Source organism: Aphelocoma coerulescens, chromosome 4 (assembly GCF_041296385.1).
Source record: "Aphelocoma coerulescens isolate FSJ_1873_10779 chromosome 4, UR_Acoe_1.0, whole genome shotgun sequence".
Lineage (NCBI taxonomy): Eukaryota > Metazoa > Chordata > Aves > Passeriformes > Corvidae > Aphelocoma > Aphelocoma coerulescens.
Genome location: NC_091017.1, coordinates 20833453 through 20855719, shown reverse-complemented (window position 1 = coordinate 20855719; position 22267 = coordinate 20833453). Strand labels below are relative to the sequence as shown.

General features: G+C 40.0%; 1 long non-coding RNA gene across 2 annotated transcripts in view; it reads right to left on the bottom strand.

The window, feature by feature from the left end:
- The window catches only part of LOC138109496 (uncharacterized), a 299865-nt gene that overhangs the window by 48470 nt on the left and 229128 nt on the right, over positions 1-22267 (bottom strand). The window contains exons 3-4 of one of the 2 annotated variants that reach the window (XR_011150523.1): positions 21653-21792; positions 2002-2186 (exon numbers count right to left, since the gene is read on the bottom strand). This is a non-coding gene — a long non-coding RNA (uncharacterized lncRNA). The remainder of the gene's footprint in view (positions 1-2001; positions 2187-21652; positions 21793-22267) is intronic. The other variant, XR_011150522.1, reaches the window with a different exon arrangement.

The window sequence follows — 22267 nt, the reverse complement described above, 5'->3', positions numbered from 1 at the left end:
TCTCCACTTCCAGGGTAGACAGGATAAAAATAACAGGCTTAAGTTACAAAACACACCTGTGTTTCGCAAGAAATAAAAGACAACTTGTTAGCAGTGTAACACCGGACTTCACCACAAGATGAAGCAGTGGTCTCTTTCCCCACCTTGACATGGGCTACCAGACAGCTCTGAGGAGTGGCTGAGGCACATGTGGCTCTGTTTGGGCACTGAAAGGCCCCTACCTGCCTCAATTGTGGCAATTCTTCCACTATTCCAAATTGCAGCAGCTCGTTGCAAGATGAGAAACCCCAAATCCTTCCATGGTCACCAGTACCTAATCCTCCTCTGTTTCACAGGGAAAGGCATGGGAGATAAGGCAGTTATCAGCATTACTCTTACCCCAGAGTGTAAGAAGAGGATGATCATTATGGAAAGGTACTGGAATCTGAGAAAAGTGGGGTCCTTGCCACCCTTGCAGCTCCCCCACTACACCCCTCGCTGCTTCTGGTAAAGCAGACACACACATCGTAGGAAAAGCTGTGGGCTTAAAATGGACATTTGCCTAACAGTAAATGAAACAGACAGCAAGATATTCAACACTTTTCAGGAGATTTAGAGGCCTAACCCTGACTGGAAATGAGGCAGTCACTGCATAACACCACTTCTAAAACAGGACCTGAATCTCAGGTGACATAGGAACCCTTACAAATCCTACCACACATTTAAACTAAAATAAGAGCCACTATAACGCCATTCATAAGGAAATTTTACGTCTCTTTTTACAGTCCTACTTGCCATTTGGGTGCCAAGCATATATATTTCATAAAGAGTTGATAAAGAGTTAATGTGCATGTTAGTATACAGTAAACCAGTTGTTACAGAGTCCAGCCATTGTGCAGGTTGCTTCCAAATTTGGCCTGCAGCCATCTATGGCACCTTCAACTGATGAGCTAATAACCTCAGTAATACACACCATCCACTCCTTGAGCCACCTATGCTTTCAATCTATCATTTATTACCTTTTCTAAACTATAGATAGACCCTTAATATAAAGAATGACCATTTTATGTTTGCTTGCCTGAATATATACGAGCACTCTGCCACATCATTAAAATAATTTTACTGCTAAGGCATATCTAATATTCCAAACAGATAGAGCAGAATTTAAATTAGGGGGAAAAAAGAGACGGTGATTCCGTACAGAAAGGCTTGGAGATGTGACAGGAAAGAAGAAAATGGATTTGTACAAAATAATAAGTCCATAAAAATGTGAACTTTACTGAAAAGTTTTCTGAGCTTTGACAGACTCTCAGTTTGTTTTTAGCTTTAATTATGGCTTTGCATTATCCTTGCAATTTCTGTGTTCTACTGACCACGGGAGTAAAAGTATTGAAATACCACCACTAACATACCAGGTGTTTTCAATGCCAAAGCTTAAAAAAAGTCAGGTTTCTAATCCAGAAGAAAGTACATGATTCCTCCAGTCCTAAAATGCATCAGATCAGGGAGAACAGGTAATTAGGGCAACTGAGAACAAAAGAGGAAGAAGAAGGTTATGTCAAAAATCTTAACCGAATACATGCAAGTACCTTTAATTTTTGTAAAGGCTCGGGTCTGGAGACATGGGATAGGAGAGGGAAACCTCCTTTGTTTTCCAGAAATATATTGCTCTTAATTACATGATTACAAAGAGGAGTCCATATCCATAACTCAAAGGGAAATAAAAGCAGTTCAATGTCCTCCACGCTTTAAAACGGCTTTCATAAATATTTGTGCAGCCAAGCTTTGCAAACAGGCACAGAGACATGAGAACACAGGAGGGTACTACTGCTCAGAGAAACAAAGGATCCTTTTTTGAGTCTCCCTTTGCCTACTTCAACATAAATAGTCCTTCACTACAGCTGGGATATTGCTCCTTACTCATGGTACTCTGATACTACTGTGGTTTTCACTTAAATTCAGGTTTATGCTGAATGAACACTGCATTTGTCCCCAACATTTACAGTCAGATTTTCCTCTTACCTCAAGAGCAACCCAGGAAATTCCTTTTGTTGGGTGGCCTAGTGGTGGTGGGCATCCAGCTATCCTCTGGTGGAGAAAGTGAAGCTCTTTCCTTTCACCTCTGGCAGTCTTGGTGGGAAACTCAGTTCTGGCATTTTAACTCACCCTCTTCAGTGACCCCCCTCGCAGGTGGAGAAGTGCCAAGCCTGAAAAAAAAGACAAAAGACATTATTTTGAGAAGGTGAGAGACATGGAAGCTGCCTTGGAAGCCCTTGGTGGGGGCTTGCATGCCAAGTATGAGATTTGACAGTATCTCCCCTTTGCCCTTCAGTTTACTACCTGCTCTGCTCTACTGGAAGGATTCAATTCTTTTGCAAAACACAAAGCTGTGAAACTTCAGAAATTAAATCCATGCAATGAGATCCTCTAGCCTCCTTTTTCGCAAAGCTGTCAAAATAATGATGTATTCATGGTGTTTTACTTGATGTGTGAAATTTCCAGCTCACAGATATGAATCAAAGCATTCTGTGCTATTTATCCTCTCAAAAGGATTTTGAGCCGCTTTCTTTTAATAGATAGAAACTATAATTTTAGAAGGTGGGTAGTGAAACTTCTCTTTACACTTGAATGGACAGCTCAAGGTGATAAGGGAAGCGCTTGGGAAGCACAGCAAGCAAAAATGTTTTATGTTCTGTTACATCGTGGCCATTCCACATCTCATCTGATTTAAGGGAGAAGAATCTGAGGCAGAAGAATGCAGAGGATGTGTGCACACAGCCACATATATCCAGCATTGTGCTCCTCTGGGAGGTGCATACTAATTGCAGTGTCACAATTCAGAGCAGGGAAGTGGCAAATGTGTGCCATTATTGTGTGTCTTTGTCTTAGCCAGACGTGGCACCACAAGCTCAGCTGTGCTGCCCAGTTTTACTGCAGTGAAGCAACCACCTTCTTCAAGGCACTGGCTTTGGGATACCTTTAACTCACAGGCAGATATTAAGCAAAAAATACTTCAGCAGAATTGGTTCAGCCTAATATGGTCAGTAAAAGATCAATTTCTGTTCCTCACTGACCTTTCAAACACACCAAAAAACAGTTAAGAGTTACACTGGTTTTGTATGGGAATGTATTTACTATTTCTTAATTTATTTATGCACTGAGTGCAGTCAGATTAGAGTGGGAAAACATCAGGCCATGCATACAAAATGCATGATGAATTGCAAAGTTGGGCCAAAGTTCCCAGCTGGGTAAACTGGTGCAGACACTTTGAATTTTTGGACTTGGATGGATTTAGAGCCAGCTCGAGACCAGACCATATTGCCACAGAGATTAGAACCCATGGGAATGCTTTTCCTTTTGCATTTGCTCTTCTTGAGCTCATCACCACTCTCAACCATATGCAGGACTGTGTAATGCAGGTGTCATTTAAATAGCAATTCTTAACACTCAGAGGAAGATGGACTGAATCAGGTTTTGGGTACCACTGTACTGTGGATTTTTGTTACAGGACTGAATAATCAAACAAATAAAAATGTACTCAGAACCTATAGAAATCAATCAAGGAACTTCTTAGTTGGGCAGCAGGTTGAACTTGGTTTTTTTAAAATGTCTTTTATAGAATTTGGACTTATTGAGCTTCAGTAATGACTGAAAACACTACAACAGAAATGATTTTTAAAATATCTGTCATGTGACTTTTCTACAAACTACTTATAAATGTAAATATTTTTGCAAATGTGCAATTCTTACTAGCAATTTATTTGCTATTCCAGAAAAAAATTTTAACACAGCTGCAGAAGATGCAAAGCTTTTCCTTGAGATTTCAAACCTCCTGAGCAACCAATTAGGTTGATTGAAAATTGGTTGTTTCCTTCACCAATTTCCCACCAATCAGGCTAACATCACTGCACAGGTTCCTAATCAGGATTCATTCAGGTGGATGTAAAAAGGCTTATGAGGTCTTCTCTTGGATTACTTTGCATTATTCTTTAGGATAAGAGGCTTGACTTTTAAAAAATAAAATAAAATCATCTCGTAAGAGCAAATTATATATGAGAGATATACAGAAAAAAAGTAATTGCACTTAAAAAACCAGTTATGTGAGGATAGAATCTCCTACAAAGTGTGTATCTCCTCGGTGTACCCTTTTACAGAACAGTCTTGTAAAAACTGAAAACAAAAAAATCTTCATAGGACTTCTCAGCAGCATTACATGCTTTAAGAACGAAATTCCACCTATAGAATTTTACACACAACAGAAACATACCCAGTTATTTCCCCTAATTAATTCTCTTGGTTTTGTATTAGCTTAAAGAGGACCTTAATGAATGTCATGAAAATCTTAAGTATTCCCTCCCTGTCTTCAGAGACCTGAGTTTAACAAAAAAACCTAGCATAACATTTAACTTCAGACACAGGGGAAACTACTGAAATGGCTGTTCAGCTTCTACCTGAATTTATTGGTGCTCTTTCAAATGCCAATGCTGACGGCTATTTTTCTTTCATAAAAGATGGGGCAAATATCTTGACATGCTGCTGGAACTGGTAAGCAGCTCCCAGGCATGCCTACGGCAGCAGACCAAGTTAATTCCGTGCCTGTCATCAGACCTTGCAAAATTGGATGTCATGTGCTGAAGCAAGTTATGGCATCTGCAGGGCATTTTCCTACTGGAGACTGTGTCTTGCAGCAATGTGACATGAGACACACTGGGAATTACCCCTAGTCTGCACCTTGCAGGCTTTGCAGTTCCTCCTTTCTGCAGCTCCTAGGGTAGATCCCTCACTATATTCATAAGCCCATATGACCTTGAAACTTTTGGAGGTTCAGTTCTCCAAGTCAGCTCCCTCTCTACCAAGATTAAGGCCCAGGCACTGAGTTTAGCAGTTTGCCATTTTCTGGTGTTATTAACTTCAAAAGATTCAATTGTTTTTCACTCTTCCACCTTTCTTTAAGACTATCCAAAGCCAGCAGTAAACTTTGATAGGACAGAAATTACTGACCCCTTCTTGGAAGGCACTGTACCTAAATGGACATGGAGAAGATTCCTTATAATGAAGATTTCCCCAGTAGAAAGTCTATTTATTTATTAAGCAAACTATTTAATTTTTTTCCATAGGCATCCTTTAATGATGAACCACTTTGATTAATGCAGTGCATTTTTTTATAAGTTATTATCATATTTGATACTGGTTTTACTCTCCACTTTCTGTCTCTAGTCAGGCTGTTGCATGCTCTTTTTTTTCTTTTTTCTCAACTGTAATTAACTTGGCAATCCCTGTTTTTTTGGCTATGAAATATGTCCCTTTCCTGTGAAAGCTGATTAACAAAATGAAACTTGAGAAGTTGAAGACACAATCTAAGAAGTAGATCACAGGTATGAAAAGTATCCAGACAAGTACACACACACTGACAGCAAATTAAAAAAAGATAAAAGAAGGTATTTATTATCCCTTGGATGCCAGGTATTATAGTTAAAGTGCCGACAGCAGTACTGGCCTCTGATTATCAATGAGAAGGCAGCTCATTCTCCTCATTTTAAACATATTTATCAGACTATTCTTTATTCAGTGCTCAAAAGCAAGGTATGAATGTATGGATGTACATCAGTGCAGGCATGTCAACACTAAATCATTTTCAGCATGACAGAAATAATATAGCCACAGAGCCATCCCCTCCTTTGGTTGGCATGACAAATTTTGAAAGGCTGACTTTCAGGGCTTAATAAGAAAAGAAAAACTGTGAGGGAGCAGAGGATGAAAAAAAAGTGAAAAAAACCCTCTCCAAACCCGATAATTCTCCCTCTCTGTAGAAGCAGCTTTATAATCATGCATTTCCTAACCATGTGAACACCTCCCCAGGAGCAATGAGTACATGTGCCTTCTTTTCTTTTTTTCAGCTGGAACAGTTTGAGGCTCATATTGAGAGTATGACCCTAAAGCTCTCAGTTGACTCCTTCCACCCAGCACAGTCCCAAAGCTCTGCAGATTTACAGAGGCTATCGCTGCAAGCTTACACTGTTGATTAGTAGGGACAATTTAGGCTGATAATCTTACTTCACTGCATTCATAAGGACTGAGTCATGGGGGTCTTTTCATCTGCTTTTCATTTCTAATAACCTGAGAAATTTTACCACATTCAGTGACTTAATAGATGATGTGGCTTAGAACTCCTTTCCACAACAGCAGAGCACCCTGGAGATACACTCACTTGTCATAATATATAAAGCTTCTTCCAAAACCATTGTGCAGGGCTTTACACTGTTCACTGCAGACCTTGAAGGAAGAAAAGAGTCTTTTCTTGTCTCATTGCTCCCATGATGACGTTTGAAAGCCGGCAAATGAAATATTGGAAAGGAGTCTCAGAGTTCTGTTATATATTTGTTTTTCTCTAAGAAACAGAGTGGAAAATGGCTTCACAGAAAGTTACTTCAGAGCAGAATTATGAATGCTATTTGCAGAATACCCTAGGCATTAATATTTGACTTGTACAGGTAAGCTTGCTAGAAAAGAAAGGTACACATCTCATCTCTTGTACAATTTTAATCAATACAACATCCCAAGATATGAAGTTGCAGAGTCAGACACCTGTGCAGAAATAAAGAGAAGCTCAGCTACCAACTTCAGCTGCAACCAGAAGCAGATCCCTGACGGCCTGGCTAACCAGTTTTGCTGCCTCAGCATCAGGCACTCACACGAGCTTCTAGGTATTCATAGTCTCTTTTCAGGGAAAAGAAATAGTGGAGATTTTTCTTCTTGGCCGCTTGAGCTTTCATCAGTCTTATTTTTTTTTTGGCCATATCATTAGAAAGCTCAAAAAGAACATTTTTAAGAAGACTTTTTTTTTTTTTTTTGAAGTGAAACGAAAGAAACAGATCTTTCTCACATGTTTTCTCACATGTTAAGCACACAAAATGGGGGATGTTGTCTCTGTCTTTTTTTGGTTTTATTACTATAAATATGCAGAGATGAAGATACCCTATCTAGCAGCAGCATGAAACTTCTGAGTGCTGGTACTGCTGCAAGAAACTGCCTTCACTTATGAGTGAATGATATACATAGATTTAACCTTCATACATGGTAATGCAGAAGCTGAGTGACATTTTCATTTTATATCTGTGGAAATTCGACAAGAGAGGCTCAAGCTAGTCTACATATTTTCTAAATGTACTTAACTTGGGCATTTCAAGAACACAAAATTCCACTTATCTTTAGGATTTCAGCGAGCATCTCGTGTGAATCCCTAGTATTAAAGCCTGCTCCTCCTTCCTCTGTGAGTGCAACCATTAACATTATATGACAGTTGTCATTAGGAACAGGCAAGGGAATTAATGTCACTCAGGTGATGTTATCTCTTGAGCACTGATTCACTTTTCAATGCTCAGCTCGCAATCTCTGCTTTTTTTATGTTTTCACTTCCATTCATACACAGTGTATATGTGTACATAAGTCTGAAACAACAGATGAGCAGCCCTCTGCTCTCCCCAGCCAAGACAGAGACACTTTGGTCAGGGCCTCATACAATCTCACCTTCTTTCACCACCCCAAAATTGGGTGTGTTCTTTCACACACCCCAACATTGGTTGTCATGCTTCTGCCTCTCGGACTCGTTCCCACTTGTGATCCTAACCAGAAAACACCTTGACTCTTAGGTGCCAACTATTTCCATCCCCATGCATGCGTTGCAGACCATAATCTACCAAACTAAATGTCACAATCACTGAGTGTTTGTGAAAATACCCTTACTTAGTTGTAGAACTTGTATTTGAAAAACATAATTCAAAAATATTACAACATATATAAAGAGTGCTCATTTAAAAAACAAACCTATAAATGTAGCGATTTCTCCTGATATCCGTATTTTAATTGGATTCATTCAGGGTTTGTAAGTAACCTGAGAAGCAAAACCTTTAAAAATCTGATTAATACTTTTCCAAAAATTACTTAATTAGGGGAAAAATAAAGCCTGCACAGAAACCTTCAAGCCAGCGAACAGACCAGTGGGCTGTACGAAGGCACCACTGTGCTCCATCTCCAGCACACTGCTACAACCTGTGCCACAATTCCATGGGTGCACTGGTTTCCACACACAGAAAGACACATATAGCTGAGGTAAACCTCGGTGCACACGACACACAAATTGTACAAACACACAGGAAAGCACACCCACAAACACATACCCTCTCTCCTTTTTCCCTCCTCTCATCTGTATTTTCAGAGAGAGTACTGATATACGTGTGCAGTGTGTCTGACATGGTGACATTTGCTTCTAACAGCATGAGCCTTTTGTTCTCATTTTGCTTACCTGTCACTTCCTCTTAATCATGCAACTGATGCAGTTATAACCTAATACAACTCGAAGGCACTGCCAAATGCTTAATAATTTGCAGACTTCTCTTCCTTCACTGCAGTCTTGGAGTGCAAGTGGCACAGAAGAAGCATGCTTGAACTCTCTTGACCTGGACAGCTGCTTGAATAATGGCTCAAAAATTAACACCAACTAAAAAAAAAAGTGTTGAAGGCAAACTTTTGGCATGTGTCCTTCTTTGTTCCTTTGCAGAATTCAAGTATCTTCTTAAGAAAATTAGTATAAATAGAGGAGACTGAAATGTAAAGATCAGGAAAGAACCACAAAATTGTGTATAAACAAACTCCTTTTGTACAATGCATTCACAGATGAAAAAGACTTATTTGATGTTAAGATAATTTGGGGGTTATGAGTAATGTTCAAACAGGAATAAACAAAGGTCAGAGTGGTTACTGTATTGCCTTTAGCTCTGGAGCATCAAAACATTTCCCAGTATGACTGAGCCAAGCAATGGCAAACAAAAAATCCTGCTCTTCTCTGTTATTCCAGACTTATTGCACTTAATTCGGCCCAGAAAATTAAAAGTAGCTTTTACTTCTGATTAAACTACACCATAATCAAAGCCGTTCCCAAGGATATTAGACTGAAATTTTCCAAGTCTGAAATTCCCACACAAGCACCTAACTCTACACCTACCAAATGTCTGGAAAGCTGTGGCCCCTCAGTGCCAGTGACAATAGCTGTCCCATAAGCCCCTTGCCTTAGGGTGACACACCTTCCCAGTGACACACCAAACCTAATACCACAGCAGGGTCACTCCAATGCTTTGAGCCTGCCAGTGGATGACAAAGAACAGGGGCTCTCCACACCTTTTCCCAAGCTTTTCATTTTTTTTTTTTCTACAGAAAACAAGGATACCAGTGACAAGTTCAGAACCTGCTTCCAGTAACAAGGAGATGTCACAGAAACTCCTTTGAGTGCTCCTGAGAGCACTCATACCCCAATCCACTGCCTGTACAATGAGCTAGGGCACACAATAAGAGATGCCTCACAGAGGATATGATCCCATGGGAGAATGAAAGTAAGGCCAGATGAGTAGAAGGGTCAGGACAGGTACAACAGAGGACATTTCAAAAGTGTCTATTCACTTATGAATGTAACTAGGCACATCGCTGCATTCAAATACAATTTCAGTCCCCTGGTAAAAGCTGGTTGTCAATTTTTCTTTTCCCAGGAAGCCAGACCTCTTCAAAGCAAGTAATCAGGCACGTGGGACCATGCAGTCAGGGACCCTGCAGCAATGGAGACTGCAGGGTGACTCAGGTCACCCAAGCACTTGGTAAAATTCCTCTTTCTTGTGTCTACCTGTCAGTTTGGGCTTCCAGTAGAAGAGTATCAATGCCCTGTTAAGGCCACATCTGAAACACCTCTTCAGGTATGCTAAATGATGGAGAGCTGGAGGGGACAGAGCTAACTCCAAAGTAAAAGGTTAAAGGTGCCATTGCACCTGTCAGTCATGTCCATATGCAATTGCTGATAGAAATCTCCACAAAAAACTGGCTGCAGAGCAACACAGGCAACATTTTCAGCTGCAGCTGGTACTGTCAGCCTTGTCTTGCTTGCTGCAATACGTTTAGGAAGGCAGGTAGTAATACATAAAGCTGACTGCTTATGCCATTTTATCAGCTTTAAAATGTGGTCTAGGTAACTAATTACACTAACAGGGGAAGTGAATATATGGAAGATTGATCAGACTTTCACAAAAAACATGTATGCCTCCTCCACAGACAAGCCATCATCAGGCAGTTTGAGAAGGATCAAACACAGCTACAGCCCTTCTGCCATGAACCTTGGCAAAAGTCAGATCAAAATACTTCTTTCTAAAGCAAAGTCTCTTTCCTTTACTTTCCACTGTTGTTTTATCCTCCTTTACCATGCTCTCTTTTATGGTCCTTTACTTTTCAACTAAAAATACTTCCTGTTCCAAGCAGAAGGACAAGACACAAGTCCCACCAGACCAGACACCAAGCCCAGAGTGTAGCAGCAGGGCACAGCAAGGGCAGTGCTGGAGTGCTGGTGACTGGAACCACGGGCTCAGACTTGGACCAGAAACACACTGTGTCTCATCCCAGCCAGTGTTGAATCTTCACCTGGGCCCTTTGTGTTTTGGACAAATTTAGCTTCTTATGCTGATAGTGGTTATGGGACTGTGAGCAAAACCAAATAAGCAGCTATATGTTTTCCCTATTAATAAACCTGACTCTTCTTTCTTTTCTTCTTGCTATTCTGATGCCACCCAAATGCAGGCATGGTTATAAATCACAGGAAAATGTGCTATTAATCAAGGAACAAAGATGTTCTACATGAAGAATGGCCATTCACAGGTAGAGCAGCCTCTTGTTTTATTTGTAGCTGCTTCTTCATAAAGAGGGCAAGTGAAAGGAGAAACTCACAGCGGGTGAGTGCTAAATCCCAGCCCCAGACTTTTCTACTTTTCTCTCTCTAGCACAGAAATGGAGCTTACAGGAGCACTTTTTCCATCAGTGATGGGTGTCACTGACCAGTAGCTCCTACATCTGAATAAGGGTAGAGGCGTACAGCTTCTACCTCACACTTCTAATTCACACTCACCTGGAAGGCCCTTTTACATAGTCCTATTGACAGAAAGGACTGGGGTTCATTCAAAAGCAAAGATGTAAGTAAAGTAATCTCTGAAAAACAGAATTCTCTTCAACTCTTTAAATGCTTCCTATCCGTGTGTGCATTGCATGTGACTTTACATTTAATTGCAAGCACTTTTCTTTTTAAAATATGTTTTTCAAAAAAAACCCATTAGCAGTAGTTTAGATCAGAATTTTGAAACTACCAAGGCATTTTAATGGCAAAGCCATTCTCTGCAACTTACTTTATATCACTCTCTAAAGTACACCTTTCCATTTTGTTGTCAATTATTCTGCTTCTTTGAAGATGAGTAAATGGCTTTGGTGCTTTATTCCTGAAGGCATTTATAAAACCTTTTCTGGTAAAAAACAACAAAACAGGTATTTTCTGATGTCAGCAAATGCTTATACTTATGAAAGGCCTAGGAATATATTTTTCCAATTTTTTAAATTCAGATGCATTAAAAACTATAATATTACTTTTATTTCATGGAATTATTTCTACAATATCTAATGTTTAGATGTCTGTCAAACAACTGAAAGTTAATTTTTCATTTTTTGGTCGTGAAAGCATTTCATACTCAGTTCAAATATATACACATGGATGTGACATAGTTTTTACATTAATCCTTGCAGCTGCTTCTGATATACACCTTTTGTCTCCTCTCTTGACAAAGAAGCCAGAATATGGTTGCATGATAAATTTTCCTGGCACTCACTTTTAAATCTTTCTGAGCAAATTCTAATAAAGCCATTTGTTATGAGGTAGTTTACTTTGAAAGAAATTTTATATCTAGTTGTATATCTTTCTGAGAGTGGCCAAAAAATCTGAAGCCTCATATGGATCTTTTAAAATAAACTCAGTGATAGTCTAATTCAATAAACATTTGGCCTGTAGTCTTTTTTTTTTTTTTTTTTTTTTTTTTTTTTTTTTTTTTTTTTTTTGCGGATTCTCTCTGCCATGGGAAGATTATATTCAGAAAACTGTTAAAATATTTCAAAGAATCCTTAAAAATATATTCATCTGTATTAACTGCATTAAGACAAGAAATGAGCTCATGGCAAGTGGCAAATTCACCATCCTCTACAATAAACAATTACAGGAATGTGGAGAAAATCACATACCCTACAGCAAAGCAGGATATTAGATTTGCCTGGTTATAAGTAAGCCATCAGCTGGCTTATGGCTACACTATTTATGAGTTATGCTGTCTTTCAAGATACAACTCACTTTTTGCTTAATGCCAAGTGACACATTCAATTTAAATCAAGATATGGCAGAGAAAAACGCTGTCCCTAATAAGTGACTCAAGTATTTAATTTTTTTTGGGCTTCTTATTCCGAGTATGGGGAATTTAAAGGCAGTTCAGTATCTTTCATTTTGTACATCTGAGATTTCTTTACTTTGGGTGCAGGAAAATCACATCATTTTAAATCTCTCAAGATGAACTATCAGATCTGCAAGCAGCCAAGGAAAGGATTTATTTGTAAAGCAGGGATGATTATTGCTGATATCTGTGTTACAACTGTGGAAAAAGATTTAGGGATGTGCTCACTTGCAGCACTCTCATTACCTCTGTCTGTGTTCTCGGTCCACCAGCATGAAGGTTTGTCACCACCCCATCTAAAGAAGGACACTAGACCAGAAAAGAGGGATATCAAAAATAATCAAGGCTGCCTGGTTTAAGAGGAGGCTCTACAGATACAGACAGCTGAGCTCGGAGGGAAGATGGTAGAGGGGTATTTTAACAGAGGTCTGTAAGATCAAGAAGATGAGTATGAAGCTGCTTTTGTTTGCTGTTTTTCCTATCAGCGAGATGGAGGCATCCAGGGAAATGACAATGCAGCAAGTCCAAAAGAAATGAGAGGTACTCCTTGCATACAGCACAATGGGATATTACAAAAGCTGAAAAATAAGTGAATTAAAAAATGGATTAGCCAAATTTCTGGAGTCCAGGTTGCTCAGGTACTAGTAAACACACTGGCCTGGTTGTAACTCCTGATCTTGGCAGACCCTTTGCCAGAGACTGCCTGAGGTTGGGAAAATATCCAAGGGATGGGTCATTCACAACATGCTCTGTTTGTTAAATTCCCTCCCTGAGCGTCTGCAAGGGGATCCTGCTTTTATGTTTTGCTGTGCTCTGAATGTGCTCCAGGTGCTCTGCTGGGGCATAAACTGAGATATGCATCTCTCCTCCTTACACACACCTTTAGTGATTTCCATAATAAAAATATTTCTGAATCTGCTTTAGGGAAGCAACTGGGCCTACTTCTATGCAAATCATTCCCACACTGGTGTTTTTAGTTATTAAAACCAAAAATCCACTGAAATACACTTGCCTATATGAGCCCAAGTGTCAAGAAACTGTCCAGGTGGCCTGTTGCTAAAGTCACAGCTGTGCCAAACCAAACCTGAAGGATGCTGCAAGAAAAGCATCTCTGGATGAAATTGGTGACATTCAAGTGATCTGATGAAATTACCATAACACTCCCAATGAGCTTCAGCATACAAGTAAAAAGGAAAAAAACAAGTAAGGAATACAAAAGAAAACATTTTCAGTTTTTTGTAGTCATTGAGGTCCGTCACAATTACACTTTAGATTTAAACTAGACAATAGGCAGAAATCTTCCACTTTGTATCAAGACTGACTCAAAAAACATCCAGATTTTTTTCTTTTTATAATGTTACAAATCTCTTTCAAAGTTTTAAGCACCGTGTGCCTATCAGCCATCTGCTAGTGCTGGATAGAATGAGTAGGCAAATATTTTTTTTAAGTATATTAGATATTTTAGTACAAATTCAATTACTGGCTCTTTTTACCCAGGCAAAATAAAATCTCTTTGTAATACTATGAAATATAGCCAGTTGCCATGGGTAATGAGGAAATACTTGCATTTAAGGGACTGTGACTCTATTCCATTATCTGCCAGAACAAAGCTCCTGTTAGTGCAAAGGAAAGAAATACACCAAAGAAAAGAAAAACAACAACAACAAAAGTCAGAGACAAAACCCCGCAAAAATACAGAAAGAAAGAAAGAAAAAAAAAACAATTGCAAAACAAGAGAGCAAAACTGGTTACAGTCTTAGAGCTGACAGCTTGCCTTAGAAGTGAAAGGAGATTCCAAACATTACCTTGAAGGAATAATACATGATTATAAACACATCAAAAGCACAATCTGCTGGAAAGGAGAGAACAAAGATAATCAAAAATAGTCAGAGAAATGCATTTTCTAAAAGCAACCATGAAATAAGTCCATTGGCAACCTATTCCAATATATCTAGCAGGCACTTAGCGGAGTACATTAGTGACAGAAACACATTCACAAAAGAATATAGGTAAGAAGAGGTCAAACCTTAAATCAGTGCCAGTACATTGACTTCGGAGGAACATCACTGATATTTATCATGATGAGGGCTGACCCAGAAAAGTTCAGTAATAGCATTCCCAGGAATCCTGACTCCATAAAAATGAAAAAGATCAGGTACTGCCTATAGACAATGTGTGTTCAAGAACACAGGGCACACAGAAACCACCCACCCCATCAGGCACATGCAGCGTGCACAGGGAACACTGGCTCATGAGGATGTACAAACACAAAACATCCACTTGTGTGCACGGAACACATACAGGAGAGGCAGCTCACACCATTGGATCCTGTGTGAAAAGTGGTAGCTGCACATGTGTGCTTCCAATTTTCTCCAATGTTTGCACTGACAGGCATTTTCCACACAGGACACATTCTCTTTAAGCCTCCTCACCTAACACTTGCTCCTTTCTGCTGCCTTTTGCAGATCTTCAGACACAGAGCCCCAAAGAGTTCTTTTTTTAACAGGAGGAATACTGTCAATATTTCATATAGGGAAAATGGATGTGACCAGCTATTTCCACCTCTGTACCCACAATGTCATCCTAGTGGTGTTATATTCCACCAGAACTCACCTTTTCCTTACATGCACCAAAGCAGCTTGAAAGCACAGGCTTGCTAAGCTAGCCACTGTTCCCTCAGCTCTTTCTGTACTTCTTCCACTCAGGTCAGAAAGTCTCAGCCGCTAACAATTTCATGCAAGCTGGTAGTTACCATATATTTTCTGTGACAAGAAAACTAAGAAGAAGACAGGATATCCATAACTGAGAGCTGCTTTCACTTGAAAGGCACTCCTCACTTGTGGTAAAACAGATATCGAGCAAATCTTGTGACAAAATTTGTCTGTGTCACTTCTCTAATAAAAATACAACAGTTGCACAGTTCATTTTACAGCGCAATTGATAAATTGATCGAAACGTTTCCTGCAGAGCTAATAGTGCCAGACAGAACTTCTCCAAACTTTTCCAAGAGAAAGTGCTGATGCTACCCTATCTGCTCAAGGAGAGGACCAAACAAGTTTGCCAATAAACTTGGACAACCCAAAGAAAAATCGAGCAGCAGGCAAGATCCTTAAGGAAGCTTTAGCCAAGCTGATGCTTGCTGGACCTAGTGAGAATCTGGGTCTAGTTCCTGGCTCTGCTGTAAACTTTCTTTGTGACCTTGGCTAAGCTCCCTCAGCAAGCTGTCTTCTCAGTTGGTAATGAGACACTGAAATAGGAGGCTGAATGTCTGTTGTGACATGATCTTGCTTGCAAAACAGGGAAGACGAATGTAAAAACATTTTCTGCCTGAAGTGTCCAACTGTACCATGAACTATCCCTTGCAACGTGCAGCACAGAACACATGTTGAGGCTTTGATGCTGGTCACGGTCCACTGACTGTATTTTAATACAAACAATAATGAGCAAAAAACATTTTTCAAAGAGTCTTTTTCTGGCTGAGTATAAAAATTACAAATGCAGTAGACAAACCCTCAGTGTTCTTTAAACCTATCTATAAAATTACTTTGAAGTAGGAGAGAATGGTTTATTATTTCAAAGTGGTGCAGCCTTAAACACTGGGAAAATATTCCCCATATTTCCCCTCATTCTCTATACAATGGCAATGAATGTCATAAATCTCATTTCAAATCTAGTGGTTTGTACACATAAAAAGTGTTACGTTTATTCTGAAACCACAAAAGATTGCTCTGAATGGATCTCAGGCTAAATATATTTATATGCAGTGATAAAGCCTTATTCTACATTAGAATCACTCTGACAGTTTATGAATTCAAGGTTTCACCAATGTAAATAAAAGAAAGTCCTGTTATTATAAAAATGGAATTGAAAATAGAGCAATGATGGAATAAAACTTTGAGGTAAATTAAAGACTTGATAAAAGTCTTCCATCCTCAATGAAAGGTACAGTGACAGCAGTGAGATTGTACAGTCAATTCACGTGGCTGCATTTTCTAAGAAACTTTTAAAATGAAGTATCCTTTGAGAGTCACAGTCAAGCACACACACATAAGAAAAGATTATATTAAAGAGGAAGGTAACAGGATGTTGCTTTTCAGTATCATTGCTTATGGTTTTTCCTGTGTGATTCCTACTAAACAAAAGAGCCACACTGCTCAGATCTCTTTCAGCTCTGAAAGGTGCTGATGTGATCCCAACAAGCTCAGCTGACAATGGCAGCCTGCCAAGGATGCTTGGCCAGCAACACAGCTCATGGTGGGAAGGGCTGTGAGATCTCAGCAGGCTGCCTTTCTCCTTCTCCCTTAGCCTATCCCCTAAGCCCTGAAGTGCATAGGATAGAAAATCACACTAAGTCACACTGACACAGAGCCTGAAGCATTTCCAAGCAGCCCCTGCATGCAGCTTCAAGTTCCAACCCTTCCCAGGCACAACTCTTTTCTGCCCTGTGTGCCACAGCAACCTATTTCCACTTCCAGTGCTCTGATCCAGCCCCTATTCACTCCTGTGGCTGCATCTTCCCTGCTAATGAGTCCTGCCCGATCCATTGCTGCATCTCCTCAGCTATCCCAGTACTCAGATACTTAACCTCCCTCCCTCCCTCCCCTTTTGCCCACTAGTCAGGTTTCACCTGTTTCTTCGCTTCTCTCTGCCCTATCCAGCCTCACGATCTGGGCTGCTGTTCTAGCCCCCTCTTCAGCTGTGACCAATGCAAGATTTTTGGACTCCAGCTCTCCTTTCTTTCCCTCTCAGTAGAAATCCCCTTCCTACACACTTCTATTCCCACTGGAAAACTGTAAGTCCCCTAGACTCACACAGGACAGAGAAAAGATCACAGTGTTCCCCAGAGCTTGGGCTAATCCATATCTGGTCCTTCCCAAGAAACACATGCCTACACACAGAGAATAGGGGAAGGGAACTCTCTACTCCCAAACCTGGTATTTACTTCTTCTGCACTTTGGGAAGAGAAGAGATGGCACAATAGAAAACAGATTTCTTCTGGAAAATAAAAGAGCTAAAGACTTCAGAGTAGCAGGCAGCCCAGGACTAATTCATTAATGCTCTGTGGTGCCCTTGTTCCAGGTGAATTCCCATGCTATGATTTGTTCAGCCTAGAGTTTTTTGGCCTTCAACTAGCCTTTAATAATTTATAAAAAATGAAACTCTAACAAGAAATAATGACCAGAATAATGAAAATCAGGTGACCACAGCCTGAACCAAGATCTCTTAAACCACGTGCTGGTACCAACTGAACACATTTTTTTGAGGAATAAAAACCCCTTCCTACTGAAAAAGCCAATGAAACCAACATGCTTTGGGGAAAAAAAAAAAAAAAAAAAAAAGACCCAGAACTATCTGTGACACACAGGCCAGAGCTGGAAAGAGGGAGCTGGACTTTCTTTTCTGTTACCTTTATAGCCACTGCACCATCTCCAGGCTGAAAGATTCAGGTAATGGAGCAGAGCATCAGAAATGTCTGTGAAAGGAGTCTGAAGAGACACATGAAGAACAGAGAAGATAGTAGAGAAAGAGTAGGCAAGAAAAGTGGGTGGGAGAAAAGTCAAAACTGAAGACAAAGAACTGCAAGAACAATGCAAAAGTGGGCAGATAAAGGGAAAGAGCAGAGGAGCAAGACAGAAAATCCATCTTGACAGAAACAAACATTTCTTATCAGTTATAGGAAAGTGGTACCTCTGAAAAATCCAATTTCAAATGTCAGAAAAGAAGTGATAGAGAAGGAATGAATCACCTGCATAGAGGTACAAGTTCCTTAATGACTGAAAATCAACACTGGGAGGCGCAGAGAAGTCTGAAGGACATGGGGTTTTGAAACGAAGATGGGGATAACATTAGGAATGGGAAAACTTTCATCATTTGAGGTAAGGTAATGAGTAGACTGAGCAGCTCTGATGCTCCTTTCACACCTCTCCAGGTCATGCAGCTGTAGTCTGTCAGTGACACAGGTATTTTCACATGCAAGAAACAGATTAGTGACTTCAGATTAACACTAAGCGAAGTCCCATCTTGCAGGTTTAGAAAAGCCAACACCTATTCCTTCTGTTGCTTCAGCAACCTGGCAATGTCATATTCCAGGGGATCTGGATTCAGCTTGTACCCTGCACCTGGCTCTGAAAGGAGAAAAACCTCCTAATTAGGTTCTAAATCAGGCCCTTAAAAATGGTAGTTAAGGGCTTCCCTAAAGCCAGGATTCCATGTCAATATTTTCATGTTATTTCTTGTGCACAATGAACTGTAGCTGTATAGAGATTACACCACTACCCAAAATGGGATGAATATTAATAAGGAGGAGAGAAAAAGAGAGACAAACTAACAATAGTCACTGAAATCCTTTGTTATGTACACCCCAGGCAGAGAAAGCAGACCTTCTCTGGTGAACTCTACATACAAGAAAAACAAATACCAGAAAATATCAGCACAGAGAATCAGTGGCATACAGTAACCATATATAGAGCCATCAAATAATACATAAGAACTTAATACACAATTTATCCAATAACTGAGGCTGTGTTTTTGGGGATTTTTATGAAATAAATGAGGCTGCAATTTTATGTCTCATATTTGAATCTAGATGAGAAGAGGAAGGCATATTGAATGGAAATCACCCCTTACAGAATCAATCTGCATGAACATTTTAAGACAGCAGGTAACAGTTCCTTGGGACACAGATATACAGCTTCTCAACTAGCTATAAGACCAAAATATCACCATGTAAGAGAAATGAAGGCTTTATACTCACTGCCTACACTTTGAAACTCATAACAACAACAGTATGGAGTTTGCTTTTTTTTCCCTCTCAAACTAGGGGGTTTTTTTGGTTTTTTTTGGAAATATAGCAAAACACCAGAAAAATCTGAATGTGGCAGAAATCCATGTCACCACAGCATGGATTGCTGAATGGCAGCAAACTGGCCGCCCGCCGTTCCGAATAAATGCATGCACCATCTGCAAGATGCTGGAATATCCCTTCTGGCCTAATTTTTGGAAGATGCCTAAAAAAAGGGACAGCACAACTTGGAACAAACTCTTTGTCCTGTCTGAATGGGATTTTGCCTGTGGGGAAATTCTGTGCTCAGCAACACAAAAAACTTTTGGCTGCTCGACAGACACCAGCAAGGCAGTGTTACAAAGATGACAGCCAACTGTGCCCTTTAATTGCTAGGCCATCATGTAACACACTTTCTCTATGTTATTTAAAGCATACACAAAACACAACTAACGCAGAGCTTTTCAAGATACTGATGAAATAGCATTTGTTCCTTTCAAAGCTTCTTTGACAAGACAGGAATACTTCATGATGGGGAGGCTGTCACTATGGGATCATGGCTTTCCAGAAGTGTAAAACTCCCATTTCTGAAACTGCAGACCTGTCACATACCAGACTTGAAATTTCATGGCAATTTATGGATTTTTTTCCCCTTTGTTTTAGGGAAAAGAGTTGTTTTTCTTCCTTTGCTGAATCCAACCTAAGATTTAAAAAAATTATGGTTTTCACTTAAGACCCGATGTTCTGACTATTGTTGGTTTTAATGAATAAAGAAGAGGTTTTTCTGCCAGACTGACAGAGGTTTATTATTTTCAGGGCTTTTAACTAGAAATAAGAAAACCACTAAAACAAAACAAGCAATGTTTTAAGTTACCCAGATATGTAAAATATTAGAATGAGCTTTTAAAGGTTGCCAGTATCTCCTTGGGTCAGACTGGAACAATCAGGTAATTTAAGCTGTGAATTGTCACCAATTTGGATGAATGTCTCCTACTCAAAATGACCATAGTGCTTGCATTTTCCTTGCAGTGGGACTAAAGCTCTGCAGTGGCGCTGGATCAATTTATATCAGTGAGAACGCTCGCTCTTACTGTGGATATAAACAGCTACCATTCATAAATTAGGGGAAGTGCCCACACTTGAAATGAGACAGAAGGCAGGGGTTGCTCTCAGGAAACACAGCCCCATCTGATACATTTGATGCCCTATTTTTCTGTCTCCAAGCTTGCAAGCAAGTGACAGGGACCATAAAAATGTCTGACAGATAACCAAAAGGGAATGTGGGCTTTGCTGAGTGTTATGACACAATAAACAGGTTATTTTTAAAGCTGTAGTTTCAGTATTAACTAAATAAACTTATTTAAAACACTTCCCATCACTGTTGGTAGCTCAATCTTCAGTCGTCACACACCTTCGTGATACCTCCAGGACACAGTACTGCTTGGTGGTTTACCAAACATCAGCCTGGTGAGGAATGCTTCATACTTCTATCAAAACTCTATTTTACAAATAGCTTCCCACGTGAAGATTAGCAGATTGGGTGAGCCAAAGGAAGCACTGGCAAAGGAATTTCCTTCAAGAGGATACCAAAATAGAGCATGTGCATTTACCTTCTAATACATGTCCTTCCTACAGAACTCCAATGAGAGCTCCAGAGAAAATTACTCAAACAAAAGTTACGGAAGGTCTCAACCATTTAGCATTGACACAGGACTCTGCACATCACAGCTGAGGGAAAAAGTCCTGCCTTGGCTCAGTCACTGTAGCAGAAGTTTCCACTAACATGAAAGCAAGTGAGTAGCATCAAAGCTAGTGAGCTGTTTGGTGGAGAAATCACTTTACTTCAGCAAGAGAATGAAGCCCTATGAACTTCTTAGCCCTGATGCTGCCTACAGCCTGAGATATTCGTTCTCTAAAGGGGCCTTGAACTCCTTACAAAGTCAAAGAAACTTGGCCAAAGAGCTTCTACTGCTGCTACTTTGCCAATAACAATTTTCTAGTATGAGTGCAGTCCTGCAGTTCAGGTTTCCAAATCCCCCAATCAGTGAGTTTCTAAACAATACTATAATCCCCTGAGAGTGCCTGCAGGAACTGATATTTGAACACTTTGAAGCAGAAAATTTGTCTTTATCCACTTTCTAAAGCTTTCTGGTTAAAAAAAAAGGTCTGGCAATCAGTGACTGAGGAAAGCATTTTGCCTCTGGCTAATCCAGTTTAGAGAAAAGATGGTTGCTTTGTGATCCCAACTTCTTCCATGGATTTGTTACACCAGCCTTTCATTTTCTTCCACTTTGGCAGAGTGCAACTCCAGAATTATACTTCAGGCTACTGATAAAGTTAACTTCTCCCTCTTCTCATTGACTGATCGCTGTAGCAAATGGCTCTCTAATCATTTTAAAGACACCCCTTGTCATAGCAAATGCTTTCATAAAGAAATGTCCCAGGATTTTTTTCTACTGGGAAGTGAAATTATAACCTAGAGGGGTGATTAAATCTTCACTCTTCCTAGATAGCTTAAGGTAATACCATAAAGAGATACCCTAAGCTAGATATCTGTTCAACCTTTCAGAGTAACCAAAGCAGCACTTATTTTACTTACCGGTTCCAGAAAAGTAACATATTTCTCTTAGGATGTCTCTGTGGATTTCTTGTTTTCATCACAACACTTGTCTGAAATTATTCCAGGGTGCCACAAGCACATGACTGAGCACACAGAATTCCTGGGGATCGATTCAGAAGCTGTAACACAGGGCAGAATGACAGAGGGAGATTTAGCTCTTGTATAAATTAGTTGGCCTGGGCTCCTTCAGTAGGGACTGGAGACACAAGCATCTCATCCAGTCCTGTCTTAGGATGAACTTCCTTCTGGAAGAGTCTTGCTTGGTTTTACTCTTTTTTTTGGCCCACAGAGGGCACATGGGGTTAGACAAAGCACACACCTCACAGAGCTAATCTTAAACTAGATAGATCTTCATTTTACAAACCCAGCTAGATTGCAGAGCCAGTGATTGGCTCAGCCAAGAAACAGCATTCCTTAGAGATGGAAGCAGAGATGAGCAGCACGAACCAGAGCAGCAAGGGTCCTTTATATTCATTAAAAAGCTATGTGTGTTTCAAAAACAGCAGTGGAACTTCAAAATGCTCTTCTTTCACTGGGCTCCTTTCTGAAGGGCTGTACTAACAGTACATCAGCTGGAACCAGACTTCAGGACTT